Source organism: Aethalodelphis obliquidens, unplaced genomic scaffold, assembly GCF_003676395.1.
Source record: "Aethalodelphis obliquidens isolate GAN/ISIS:26980383/991018 unplaced genomic scaffold, ASM367639v1 scaffold4, whole genome shotgun sequence".
NCBI lineage: Eukaryota > Metazoa > Chordata > Mammalia > Artiodactyla > Delphinidae > Aethalodelphis > Aethalodelphis obliquidens.
The window spans coordinates 42979229-42992301 of record NW_020837948.1 but is presented as its reverse complement, the minus strand read 5'-3'; the positions used below and the strand labels follow the sequence as shown (position 1 = coordinate 42992301).

Here is a 13073-nt window from a genome sequence, read left to right as displayed (position 1 = left end):
AAATTTAAAATATTTAAATTTAAAATAAAATTTAAAATTCCTTAAATTTAAAATATTTGAAAGTTTTGGAAAAAAACCCTAATATTTCTAAGAGACACACACTATTTTTAATGTGCTAGGTTTTTCAGATTTGAGCTGTATTTTTGGAAATCTAGGGCAAACATTTAGTGTAGTTCACTCTAACATTTGAACCTGATTCAGAGGCCCCACTCTTTTTGATGCTTAGGCTAAAATCCTATCCTGCTTTCCTCATTTTAAGTGAAGTGCTTATGAAACCTGTGTGTTATTTAAGACTCTCAAATACACTTTTGAACAGGGTACAGAAAGCCAGAGCGAAAAATTATGCTGCGTGTTGAAAAGCCTGACGCATATAAGATTCCACTGACCTGAAAGGGTATGCGACGCATCTATAAGACTCAGTTACTCTTAGCGAAATAGTTTGACTACCCAAGTAAGCAGAGTGTTGTATCCTCGAGCTTTCTGGAGGCTCACCTCTGCTCACTGCTGCTTCCAAGGCTGATAATGAGTTTCCTACAGAGGTAACACCTAGCGCAGTAGGGGACCCCTGAACTCTGCTCCAGCATTAAAGACAGTATTGTTCCGTCCCTATGCAAATATGATTGCAAAACGTTTGGAGAATCATCCATGGACAAATCTGAAAGTATCCATAAGCCCAATCGCAGAAATCTTGAAGATATGTCTTTATTATAGGTTTCCTTGATTTGAGACACAGGTTTGCGTATGCATCATTACCTAAAAATCCTCTTCTGATTGTGTGCTTTGAATTTCCTCATTGCTCATGACCAGAGATAGATGAACTCTAGCAAAGCTAATGGTCATACAGAGGTGATGGATGGCTTGCTAAAAACATTTAAATCTACACTTAAATCTGTGATTGCCCCCATTTACTCTTCATAAAGGGGTGTGATTCAATCTACTGAGGCTTACTTTCTTCTAAGATACTAGGACACAAAAATATATTGTGTCAACCCTCAAGGAGCTTATGTTTTAGTGAGTAGAAACCAGTGTTGCCCAACTAACGCTAATGCAAGGCAGAAGCTAAATACAACAGCAGAAGTATGAACGGAAGGCCATGAGGTCACAGGATAAAAAAGGGGGCCCTTTGGAGGCAAAGAGACAAATCCAGCAACAGCAGGCAGTAATGTCCAGTATCTAAGCTCTGTAGGCTATGATACCAGAATGAAGAGAAGGGGCTAAAAGCAGCATCAGGAAGATGATGTGCTTTACTGGACACTGCTGGAAGCAGTGAGGGGATGGGACCAAGGAGGGCAGGGAGCTCTGCTGCCGACACAAGTTCATCCACTGGATGTATCTAACCTTTGGAAAGCAGTATCTGCGGGGATTATTTATTTAGTTTAAGTTTGGGACCTTATCCTTGTGAGAATCCAGATGCTTTGGTACTTTTTATCTTCAGAATTTAACAGAAAATTCTATCCTTGCCTAGGGTGGCATTTGCTGCTATAAATCATGACATGCTGGGTTTTAGCTGCAGCTGTAAGCTGAAATATGTCTCCTTTAAACTTCTATTCAGCGGTCCCAGTTCTGCCCTCAGGAACTAACAGAGATTAAGTTGAATCCCTCTTCTGTGTGGCAGCCCTTGAATTGTCATTATGAGGGGTCCCTTTCGTTCACTTCTCCGGGTCCCCAGCTCCATGAACTATTCATGTTGATATGGACTCTGCTCCCTATGCTGTCCTGGTCATCTTCCTCTGCACATACTCGAACCTGTGACATCTCTCCTAAAATAGGGAAGCCACTCGGGGCACAAGGTTCCAGAGTGCTGTGACTGGGAAGGAGTAGACAGGAAGGGCTACCTTCTTCATCCTGTGCACTATGCTTGTAAAGATGTCCTTGAATGGCCAGCAGTCTTTCTAAGTAGCCCCTCATACTATTGGTGCTCCTGTGTTTACAATGCACCCACACTTGGAGACATTTATCACAGGAACTTTGAAAATCCATCTGTTCCCATGCCAACTCCTTATTTAACCTCAAACTTTACATTACTTATTAGAGCAGGAGCAAAATTTCTATCACATCTCATGGGGAAAAGGAGCATTTATAACTGGCAGCCAACATCTATTGAGCTCTCATATATGCCAGATAATATTAATCATTTTAATGAATTACATCCTTTAAAAAAATTAAACTATGCATTTAATCATAAAAATATGAATAGCAAGACATCAGACAGTATAAAAGGACATAATATGAAAATTAAATCTTATTCTTCCTTTACCTTATCACACATTTCCACGTTTTGTATATCCCACCAAAATTTTTCTGTGCATATGTTATATATATTTTAATATAAAATCTAAAATACTTTAATGTTAGATGATTTTAATCTAACTAGCTCTTGGCAATTTTTTAAAATAAATTTATTTTATTTATTTTTGGCTGCGTCGGGTCTTTGTTGCTGTGCACAGGCTTTCTCTAGTTGCGGCAAGCGGGGGCTACTCTTCGTTGCGGTGCACAGACTTCTCATTGCGGTGGCTCCTCTTATTGCAGAGCATGGGCTCTAGGCACGCAGGCTTCAGTAGTTGTGGCTCACAGGCTCTAGAGCTTAGGCTCAGTAGTTGTGGCACATGGGCTTTGTTGCTCCAAGACATGTGGGATCTTCCTGGACCAGGGCTCGAACCCGTGTCCCCTGCATTGGCAGGTGGATTCTTAACCACTGCGCCACCAGGGAAGTCCCTTTGGCAATTATTTTGTAACATCCCATACAGGGCCATCTAAATCTTTCCAATAGCTACATGTATTTCATTGTGTGGATGTACCACAATTTGCATCTCATTTAATTCTAAGAACAATCCTATGCATGGGTCTTATCTTCATCATTAAACATACAGAAAACTGAGGTTTAAAGAAATTACTACCTTGGCTCAATACCACACATTTGAAAAGTAACTCAGTAAGGGTTCAAGTGCATATGTGCCTGACTCTAGTGTTTATCCATGTATAACCCCTCTAGAAAAATAATTTTCAAGGGTAGATTTCATAATATTTCACAAACATATTTTTAAAGTGCATAATGTGTCTTCCTTTACATTTTGCAAAAAGATACAATAAGATTTAAAAAATGGCTCAAGCATTTTACTATGGCCAGAATTGTCAAAATAGCTCAGACTGTCCTGACATAGTTCAGCCTCTGGATTCCATGCACATCAGTGATTTGCCAGATCCTAATTGCAGAATGAAAGAAGGAAATAATATAGTCCATACGCATGAGCACTGTCCATTTCTATACAATTTAGAATTTTTGTTGTACAGGTGCCTTTTGTTTTCTTTTATTTTTTAAATTTATTTCCTTTATTTTTTTGGCTGTGTCGGGTCTTAGATGCATTGTTTTTATTTTTTTAATTTTTTAAATTTTTATGTATTTTTTTTTGCGGTACGCAGGCCTCTCACTGTTGTGGCCTCTCCCGTTGCGGAGCACAGGCTCCGGACGCGCAGGCTCAGCAGCCATGGCTCACGGGCCCAGCCGCTCCGCCGCATGTGGGATCCTCCCCGACCAGGGCACGAACCCATGTCCCCTGCATCGGCAGGCAGACTCTCAACCACTGCGCCACCAGGGAAGCCCCTGTTTTTATTTTTAACAGAAATCGTTATAGCATCCAGAATTATCTCGTCATGTATTGAAAATCTGTTTTATTTACTAAGTTTTAATATTTTTATTTCAGAAAGCCATAGTTGGTCCTATCTCCTGGACTCATATGCCATCATTGTTTCCTGAATAAAGCTGCTAACTGCATGCAGAAAATATTAAAACATGAATATGATTCTGCTAAACATGTCAAGGGTCAACAAAATATTGTAGGTCTGCTGTGCTTCAAACTGAGTCAAAATATATTGCTTAAGTTTGTTCTTTTCAGTGCCTGTTTGAGAAGGTGAAAAAGATACACCTGTTGTATTAACACATTCACTGTGCTGCAAGGCTGTTCATCTTTACAATAAATAAATTAAGATTTTGGGTCCTCTTGCAATTCTCAGTTCAATCTGACTGACTCTGGCACCTCTCTAATCAAATATATCCACATGATATTGTAAGCTGCATTACAGTACATTAATACCTTGTAAAGGGAAATTGATGCAGCATGATGGACTGTTTTCCTGAAGCAGTGACAAACTTATCAATGATAGATGCACTAATGGATATGTTGAATTGCAATAAATATAAATGCAGAATAGCAACTGCAGAGCATTAAAAATGTCATCTTGTGAGTTTAGGTATTTATGAGGCTGAGCCAGCTGGAAACATGAGTGGTGCATTCCTGTGAGTCGCCGCAACTCTGAGGTTCCAAGGAAAGCAGAGGCCCTTTCATCAAACAGGTCAGGCTGCCGGCAAATTGTTGTCACAGCTGTGCCATTGTCAATTAGGCCTCCAATGACTCAGCCCTTTGTTTTTTTCCTGCTTTGCACATCTCACCCCACCTTTCCTCTGGGCTCGGGTGCTTCACTCCTGCAAGCTTTCCAACACATTTCCCCTCCGTGACTCTTCTCACATGCTCTGATTCATCTTCCAGGCATTGATCTAAAACTCAGAGAAGTGACATCGGGGAAGCATCTCAGCTACTTCAAAAGGCACTACTATTCCTTCTGGGCTATTTTGGCATGTCAAACCCAACAAGCCAAGCAGAAATGCTCCGTGCTGTTACATATTTGCCTCTGATGTGTCTGGTGCACCTGCCCAGCCTTTCTGAACCCTAAGGACTCCGTTTGATGTCAGCAAAATCCAGCAGAACAGCAGGGTCCAGGATGCACTGGAGGACAGAGGCATCTCACGTGGTTTTCGTCATGCTCAAGCAAAAACCACAGCATCAGGACCACGTCACAGACGCACTGAATGTTTTGGGCAGTAAGGGAAGTATGGAAGTATGTTTTGGGAGACCCAGTTATTGGTTATGGAATTTTTTGAAACATGCTGGAGTGGCAGATTAAGAGATAGCAACATTTTTTAGTATGTGCCAATCTCAGTCTCAGGTTTGATAATGGGGTGTGTTATAGTTACCGAAATATGCCCTTTTCATTTCTTGGGCTTTCATCTGCATCCAGTGTTCTCATAAATCGGTACAGATTTGTTGTCAGCATATTAAAGTAAATTACACAATACTTTTTGGAATCAGTTGTCACCCCGTGCTCTTGATGTGCTCTTAACAGAATATTATCAAACAGGTTATTTTAGAAGATTACTAGACTTGCCAAAATAAAATAAATAAATATCTGGCAATTATAATTTAGTTTTGTATGAAAATAAGTTACTTTGCTTGTCATTGATTCTGCTTACCATCACAAAACCATCATTACTAAACTCTGTATTAAAATTAGTGGTGTCCCTCTGTCATTGTTTTTCAACAGAAGTAAATAACATAAGTAACAGAACTAAAGAAAACAGCACTGCGCCACACATTGTAATAAAAATAACGGCATGATACTTTTAGTCTAAACATATTCCTCATCTAAAAGCCTACACATAAATACAAAGTAAAGGAATCTCATAAACCTGACCCTTCAATGTATTCTGGTTGATTGGTTAATCAATTGTGAAATATATAGAAACCATCTCTGCCTTAAAATCAAACTTCAGTATAATGCTAAATCTCACCAAAACTTGTATCAAGTATTTTGATTTTTTTTCATATCTAAGGCAAACTATCAAGGACATTTCACCCCAAATTAGTAAATGGAAGGAAAATGTCAAAGAAAATTGTGAGAGAGATAACTTTATTGGAATTCCCTCCACTATTATTAGTCCTCAAATTCAGTTAAACAACTTTTTATTAAACACCAGTTATAATTCAACTTTTTAATCTCTGGTGATGAAAAAGCTATCCACTGAGTAAATATTTATTGGGTATCTGTTAGGTGTCAAGTGAGGAATATAAAGGAACAAGCAAGATTCTGCCCTCATGGGGTCTTATATTATGCCAAGGTAAGGGGGAAGATAGAATACACATTTTAATGTAAACAATAAAAAATATTAGTTATTGATGAGCATAATGCAATGCAAAGAATTAAAATAGGGTGATGTCAGGCAGTAATAGGCTGCCTTTCTTAGAATGGTCAGGAAAAGCCTCTCTGAGGTTGATATTTAAGTTGAAAATTACAAATGATGACAAGAAGTCAGTCACATGAACATAAAGGGGGAGCATTTCAAGTAGCAGAATAGTTGATGCAAAGGTCTTGAAACAAAGACAAATTCGGCAAGTTCAAGGATCAGAAAGGCTAATTTGACAGGACCATAGATTCTCTGAGTCAAGACAGTTTTATTCTAATTATGCCATTTTTCTTTAAAGAACTTAGTTCTTTATTCAAGATAAAGAAGTCACTGCCATGGTATGTTTTGCTCTCTCTGTAAACTTCTTGTGTGTGTGTGTATGTATGTGAGTGTGTACCAAAGCGTTACTCACTTTTTTCCTGTACTTGTTTCTGCCTTTTCTCTTGAATAGCCTTGGGTCTTGAGCCGCTGTGGGAGATGACTCTCCTCTAAAGGCCAGTTCTCAGCCTTAAGGACACCTAGAAGGATAAACAGCCTTAAGGATATCTAGGTAGGTTAACTTGGGAATATGGAAGCTTGATTCAGAACAGACATGCCAGGATGCTCGAAGCATATTGGCCCTCCAAAGAGTTTCTATACCTTGAGCCAGCTGAGACAGAAAGCAGCCTCTTGCAGCCATTTTAGAGTATGTTGTCAGAATTTTCAAGGGCATGACAGAAGATATGGGCCTCATGTTCCCTGAATATAGGACAGTTCTGTTCTCTGGAAAGAATTTTAGCTTGATGAATTCCTTGTTTGAAATCCTGATAAGTAAATCTCTGTTAATGGAGTGATAGTATTGCTGCCTTTTATATATCCCTAGATTTTAATGAAGTCATTAAATTCATTTTTAAAAGAAGATAAAGCCAGATATCAACCTTGACCTTGAGCGTCTCATTGGCAATCACTTTTCATATAATAGAAAACATAACTTTGAATGACAATTTTTGGTTAATTTTTCCATGGGGGAAAAAAATAAGTTAATCACTTTATGACTCAGTTCCCTCATCTATCAAATGAGCAAATTTGTTTAGACCTGCTAAGGTCCCTCACGTTGCTAACATTTATAACTAATAAAATATAAACTACTATATAAATGTAGACTTCCATTGTGTTCATTGTTAGTAATAAAGGAATTCCATGCATACATGTACCAGAAATTATATTGTATACAACTTTGCAGAACTCAGACAATAGTAAGGTGTTTATTGCAGCAATGTTGTGAAGAAGGGCAGCAGAGAAACTGCTATTGAAACAAGAATAGAAACAGGAACTGAATTATATACATAGATGAAATCTGTCAATTAATTCAGTTTCCATTTGATTGTTATTCTTTTAATCTGGACTTCTCAACTACATAAAACAGTTTCAAAATTAGTATTTTATTAGATATTTTCCCTAGGCATTGTTGACTTGTCGTCCATGGAATTCCACGGTCCCCCCCTACCAGTTGTGTTCCTGTATAACCTTTGAAGTGGGCTTTAAAAAGTGATGATTTGTGAGGTCTCATAACGGGCCTTAAGGGCTCCTTCCTGTGACTGTCCTTTCGTGAAAATCTCTGAGAAATCCAATGGTCTCTCAGCTATTTTCTGATGCCAGTTCATCTGTCTTCCTAAAAGTGAAGTAGAATCTATACAGTTTCTCCAAGTTGCCAATATATACTAGGCACTCCAACTCTATTTAGTATCGCATTCAAATATTCACAAGGATTAAATATCTACTCCGTGCCAAGGATTATGCCAGGTCCTGGAAACACAAAGAAGCAATTAGAGAATTCACATGTAGACTCATTTACCCAAGGAGTAAAATTTTAATTTAAAATATTAGTCGGCACAATAGACCTTCAGTCCATATTGCTGAAAGAAAAAATAAAAAGTAGCCTTTGGCACCCTTCTGAGTAGACCATAAAGAGTAAAGGATAGAAGGAAAACTAAATGGTTACATCAGAAGGTAGTATAGTGTGATTATAACTCCTTATTACTCTGGTATAACTCATTCTCAGAGCAGTTAAGTTTGGGGTTGCGATATTCTCATTCCAAACCAGCTTGGCCACAACTTGCTTTCATATTAAGGGTCAACAAAGAAAACCCTGGAGATAGCACAGCCACCTGACAAGTTTCACATTAGGCCAAGACCTATGCAACTAGCTGGTGCTGAGTCTTGGTTCACTGCACAGTGCTACAGATATGGAACCTTGAAAGCGAGACTCCAAGCAGGGTCACTTCCAATATGGGTGCCAAGAAAGAGAAGGGGCCGATGAGTGGAAGCTGGCAGCAGAATGAGAAATGCAGCAGTGAGCACATGCCAGTGATGAGATATTTTCCCTCTTCTGCTCTTCTAATAGTTATAACAGCAGTGGCAGAGACCCCTAACGGGTGCTAGAGAAAAGGGCAGGAACCTGGGCATAGAGGCTCTTGCTCCAGATTGAAACAGTTTATTTCAAAGGGCAGGAAATGCAAAACTGGAGCATCTAGAAGCAGCTCACCATTTGAAGAAGGGAGAGGGATTGTACCTGTCTTCTCTATTTGCTTATTCAAAAATATACAAATTGCATTAAAATCCCAATTCATTGTCAAAATGTCAGCAAAACATAGAATTTGAGTCTCATAAAATAGCTCAATTGTTTCCATAAACATTTTGAATTTATTCCTAATGACACTAATAGCTTAATACAGTATTTTTAGGATATGAATCTTATTTCCTAAGACCACATCTTTACATCTATACTGATATAATCATTCTAAGAACTATTGCAATCTTGACTTCCAATCACAAGATTAAATAAACTCTACAGAGAGGGGTGAACAACACAGATCCAGAAGTTTCTGACCAACACTCTGGTGATACATTAGCCCAACTAGTTTGATCAAAAATTTCAACAAAAATAATTCGTTCTTTACTGTCAATGTACAGTTTAAAACTTACGTTTCAGATTAAAAGCACTCTATCTGGTTCTCTTATTCCAGCTCAGGAGCAAAAAAGGATAAAGTAAGATTGTTTTTAGAGACGCAAAAGCATGTTCACAGAGTGTACTTTGGCCATTCTTGCCTTGCCTTTCACGGAGACATGTGTTTATGTCAGTACCTCTGCATGACATCAGTACCCAGAAGATAAACACAGTCATAAAAGGAGAAGTATCACTGCTCCTTGCCTGCTCACCAGAACATTCATTCAACCTATTAACATTTATTATACATCTTCTGTGTCACAGAAATTGTACTAAATTCTGGGTTAATGAAAAAAATATAGCCCCTGTTCTCAAATAGTTCACGGTCTTTTGAAGGAAATGACAAGCTGACAGACTAGAAACATGTACAGTCCTGAGGATAAAGAGGGGTGGGTGAAGGTGGGGTCAGAAAAGTCTTCCTGATGGCTTTAGCTGAGTGTTGAAGGTTAAGTTCAAATCAGGCAGGTAAGGAACAGGAGTAAGGGTTCCAGGCAGAGGGACCAGTATGTGCCAAGACTCAGAGGTGTGAGAAACTGCAGAGAGGGTGACAGAGGAGTCTCGTAGTCCATACTAGCGAGTATGAGTCTTTAGTCAAAGGTAACGGAGAGCCACTTTAGGAAAGTAATAGTATCAGATTTGCGCTTTTGAGAAAGCTGTCTGGCAACTTGCATGGGATGCAATAAAGATACCACAAACTGGACACCATTAGAGGCTAGTGCAAGAATTCAAACAAGGCACTGGGAAGGTCTGAATTTCTTCAAACTCTTATCACCATCATCATCGCTAATATTTGTGAGAGTTTACAACATGGTAAGCACTGTATGTACATTATCTCACTTGATCCACACAATAATAATAGTGCCCTTTTTATGCCCATTTTACAGCTGGCAAAAGTAGGTAAGAGACTTGCCCTCACAAAGTAGTAATTAGAAAAGTCAAGACTGAAACCCAACAAGTTTGATATTAGCACCTCATGCTTAAAGATAATGCCGCACTACTTCACGTGATTTACTGAATCTGAAGAGAAGTTGATCTACCACTTTCTGGATCTAAAGCAATCAGGTGCTAGTGAGGCGGGGAGGAGACTAGGACTCCCTCAATCATCAGGCAGCCTCCAAAACAATGAGCCCTCCACCACTATGTGCTCAGCAGAGACAAAAGGGGACAAATATTTAAAAATATATAGTACAAGAGCATGTTTTGTGACCAATAAATGAAGGTTAAAAACATCAAACTCTTAACTAGAAACCTACTATACGTTTTACCTGAAAGAAAAAAAACAAGTCAAAAGCAATCAGTTGCTCTCTTTACTCATAGGCCTTTGAACTATGATTTTATTTTAATTGCCCCAGATTTTGTTCCTAACAGTTGTATGGTTACATGATTCCAACTTGCTCCCTTTTGACTAATCCATTCTCTATGAAAAGAATGTTATATTCATATTGCTGTACATACATTACATTATCAAAATACTGACTATTAAACTTAGTATTTCATTATTTTGAAAAAATATGGCAATCGCACTCTATCATAAAACGCATTTTATTTGAGGTGACAGTTTCCAGACCCACTCATCCAAACGAGAACTTCATTATTTCTGGCAAGGATCCCAGAGATGATCTCCATAACTCAAAACTTAAATATCACTTTTGTTCAGGACCAACTATTGTAATATTGCCGAAAAATGCTTGAAATGCATATACCCCCAAATCAGTCTTAGGAACAAGAGTGGATATAGCAGGTAAGAATCTAATCTCTAATTTCAAATACACTTAATATACAGAGATGTATCCCTAGATGCAGAGAGATAACTTTCACCACAAATGAGATGCAGTATTTGTCAATATCCCAGTATACTTTGTCTACTTTTTATTGAACAGGAATTCCCTTTTTCTATGTGTAAAATTAACCTATTCCACATTTTCTAAAGTAAAGAACCTCAAACTATACTTAATGAAAATCCAAGAGCAGAGTAAAAAATGCTTATTTCAGTCCTTACTAATTAAAAAAATTTTAAATACTCAAGTACCAATATAATCAATGCACTGAAAGTCTTGAATTACATTACTAACACAGATACTTCCTACTGCTGTCACTTAACTTCTGTTAGCCTTAACTTCGGTTAGTCTTAAATATTACTTCAACAACATGAGGTTAAGTTTTGGTTTTCAAATTATTTTGAAGCTGAATGGAGAAGTTATATGCCATGTGTTGGACTGTAAGCCTTTTGAGAGTAGGGACCACATCTATTCATTACTTTTATGCCTAGCCCGATAATGCCCTCTACCTGAACATCGCTCACTAAATATTGGTTAAATGGAAAAGTGAACGGAAGATTGAATGAAATAATGAAATAAAAAAGAATGTAAACAATATGCTGATGATTCAGGCAAAACTGTTCTTTTGTAAGAGAGAGAGGAAGATTCAAAAACCTGGGTTATTAAAATTAATTTTCCACTATAATTGAACTCATAGGATAATTTGACTTAAATTCACATGATAATTTCTCTCCAGTTACAGACACAATAATCTGATATGGGCACAGGGCCAGCATTAACACTGGATCACTGTGATCCCTCAGAATTTGCACTGTTTTCTTGGACTTGGTGTTCTTTCCCATAAGATTATTTCTTACCACTGTTTAGCATTTATATTTATGTCTGTTCATATCCATTTCTCTAAGTAACCAATGTGATAAATGAAATGTCTCTATTTTGATCAAGATAATATAAAATTGAATTAAACTACATTTAATCCCAATTTCTGATTGACAATTTCTTATCAGTACTATAGGTTTAAAAATACTTGCTAAATTAGCATGGGACCTATCTTCTTACACGTTTATTTTCTTGTCATTTAAAAAGATAACTCTTTTTCTGACTTAAAAAATTTGAAATAAAAAATGCATGTTTATCTTGTAATCTAGACCATAAATCTGTGGTATTTTTATTTCATCTTTATAATCAACATATTTTCTTATCTTAAAAAAGAAAAATAAAATTAATCACAAAGAAAATGGGGAATAAATATTGTTAAAAACACAAAATGTACTATATGGGAACATAGGTCAGGGAATGAACTAAGGTCTACTCAGAATTAAAAATTAAACTATCTTTTCCTGACATGATTCCAGGAACTTTATGAAATATTTGTCCCTATTATTAACTCTTGTAACTTTCATGATTGTATGGTTTTTAATTATTTCACAGCATGGTATGAACTGAATTCCCTAGAGGCAAATACTCATGAGTCCATCACCCAGCATTTACTTGGAAGAAATAAGTGAAAAGAGCATTTTAGTACAACATTTCATGTAAGTAAATGTCTTGGGTATTTTCATAAACTCCAAAGATTCAAATTAAAAAAAAAATGACATTCTCATTTTTGCTCAAGTATTTTTTGATCACCTTCTGCAATTTGACTCAAACTTCACATTCATTTTTGTATTAGAATCCTTAGTATGCAAAGTTCAACATATTACTTCATTGTCTTTGAATCACAGAAAAATTTTAGGATTCAATACAACAAAGTTTAACTTACCTTAAAAGACACTGGTTTTCATGACCTCTTGTTAAGACAAACTAGGTTCTCTGGCCAAAAACAATACAGAGACTGCACTGTCTTCTCTCAGACCCAGTGGGTTGACGGTTCCCTCTCTGTCTGTGATAAGCACTGCGGAAGACTCTCAGAGTTTGTCCTCACTCCTGATGCCACACACCTTTTCTTGGCACTTCATCTGGTCCCAAGGGAAAATTCCTGCGGAAATTTTCTTCTCCATAATCTCTTGACAGATGGCTGTGCTGGCAAGAGTCTCAACTCTTAGGAGCGCTCTAATAGGCTTTTATTCTCCTGCATTGCCTCCTCACAGGTTTTATTTTTTTAATTGCACATTGGTTAATGCCTCAATGTCCTGACAGGCCACAGCATCATTGCCCCCTTGGAGTACTCCCAGCTAATCTGCTTTTCTGTTTTTCATTTCAGTAAATTTGCAAAGCTAGTTTCCTTTTAATGTTCCATTATTTTTCTGCTCCTATACACAAAGGCAGTTAGGGAAAAAAAGGCTCAAGTATT

General features: G+C 37.6%; 1 long non-coding RNA gene across 1 annotated transcript in view; it reads right to left on the bottom strand.

The window, feature by feature from the left end:
* The window catches only part of LOC113617338 (uncharacterized), a 254836-nt gene extending 247012 nt beyond the window's left edge, over positions 1-7824 (bottom strand). The window contains exon 1 of the long non-coding RNA XR_003431601.1: positions 6429-7824. This is a non-coding gene — a long non-coding RNA (uncharacterized LOC113617338). The remainder of the gene's footprint in view (positions 1-6428) is intronic.
* Between the last annotated feature and the right edge of the window lie 5249 nt (positions 7825-13073).